Source organism: Octopus bimaculoides, chromosome 6 (assembly GCF_001194135.2).
Source record: "Octopus bimaculoides isolate UCB-OBI-ISO-001 chromosome 6, ASM119413v2, whole genome shotgun sequence".
NCBI lineage: Eukaryota > Metazoa > Mollusca > Cephalopoda > Octopoda > Octopodidae > Octopus > Octopus bimaculoides.
In genome coordinates, this window is record NC_068986.1 from 85,029,162 (window position 1) to 85,031,033 (window position 1,872).

The 1,872-nt window shown below is 35.5% G+C and overlaps 1 long non-coding RNA gene across 1 annotated transcript in view; it reads left to right on the forward strand.

Annotated features, from left to right (window-relative positions):
- Positions 1-1,459: 1,459 nt before the first annotated feature.
- The window catches only part of LOC128248048 (uncharacterized), a 16,335-nt gene continuing 15,922 nt past the window's right edge, over positions 1,460-1,872 (forward strand). The window contains exon 1 of the long non-coding RNA XR_008264320.1: positions 1,460-1,631. This is a non-coding gene — a long non-coding RNA (uncharacterized LOC128248048). The remainder of the gene's footprint in view (positions 1,632-1,872) is intronic.

Sequence of the window (1,872 nt, forward strand, 5' to 3'; positions counted from 1 at the left end):
TTATTTGTTTGTATATTTGTTTATTTATTTTTCATCTATCTCCATTTCTTATATTTGTCACAGGTATGTGGCAGATATATCTATTTATTTATTGTTTTATTTATTTATTAATTTAATACTATTTGTTATACGTATCAGAAGTATGTACACATATGTCTATTGTGTGTGTATTACCCTGTTTGTATCTGTGTTTTATTTATTATTTCCCCCCTCCCTCCCTTCTGTCTTTAGTCATGTGGCGTGATGATGGTTGTTATTGTTCCATTCGTGTTTTCTACCGAGGCTCGGTCTGTCTACTGCTATATGTGTAGCCTCTGTGATCTGTCTAGGTGTCGTGTCAGTTTTATGTGTCGACGATACCTTATCCTCTATGTTATTAATCGAGCCTCCATGTTGTCCCTGTGTATGTTTGTAAAGCACTGACAAGCCTTTCTCTTCTTTGGGTTCTCACCAATGTTCACCTAAACGCTCTCCTATGCTGCGTGCAGTCTCTTCAATGTAGGTAGCTGTCATGTTCCTGCACCGTCCCTCAGTGCATCGTAAGCCATACACTACATTCCTAACATTGCAGTATATATTTGTCACATACCTGTGATAAATATAAGAAACAGAGATGGATAAAACATATATAAACGATTTAATAAATAAATCTATGTAAGGGTCATTGATACGAACAACATACGAAGTGAACGTTTACACACACTATAACTTCAGAGACGACTGCAACAACGTCAACAACACGAATGACAACGACAGCAGCAACGGCGGTGACAACGATGGCAATAACAACAACAACAACAACAACAACAACTACCACGATGGCAACACCGTGGGTAAACACATAGACACAGAGAGATATAGAAACTGCACCAAATGTTCGGGTCCTGGGACAGCAGCAGCACAATGGGATAGAGAGGATGGGATAGAGAGGAAGGTCATACTGCTACTAAAAACAATGACAAACACACAATCATAAATACACACACATACAAAAACACACACACGGACTCAAACGCATGGGCACATAAGGATACACATCATAGAAGAACAGAACGGAGTAAGTGGAGCAAGAGCTCACGCAAAAACGAAAAGTGTCGCTGAAGAGGTTACAGATGTGTGACGAAAGATTTCCGGACAATGCACATGAGTTAAAATAGGAACAGTAAGAAACGCGTGAAGAACAAATATATTATCTCAACACACAATTTCACATTGAATATATTCAGCCTGAAAGATGCACACAAATTATTATAATATATAACTAATAGAGAATATTATGAAGTTTCTTTTTTAATATCGTTCTTAACGCTTCGTTGTTTCTATTGAAGTTTGAAAGATGATACAGTGATTATTGAAAACAGACATTTGAAACCTTATCGAAATTTATACTTGTGTCAGGCAATTTTATTTAGTTACCGAGTTATTTTACGTTGGTTCAATTACAATACGTACATGAAGGCCAAGACTACTCATTCGTCTCTCTCTCTCTCTCTAAGAAAATAGAGATTTAAGAAAAGGAACCAATATAAATAAGTGGATGAATTTTGGAATTTAATTGCTCGAGAGTTTGTAACGTAAAAGAAAGAAAAGGAAAATACCCCTTTACCAGGATAGTTCAGCAAAAATATGAAGTAGGTATAGATTTTTTATTAGTTTATTTCAAGGTAGTGTCTCGAAGATTTGAAGAGTTATGTTGGTGTTTAAGCATGTTTGCTTGCGTAAGTGTATGTATATATACATAAACACGCGCGCACACACACACACACACACACACACAAACACGAGGGTGTATATATGAATGTATATATATATGTATATATACGTATTATAATTATAAATGTATTTAATTTATGCATATATCCATATATATAT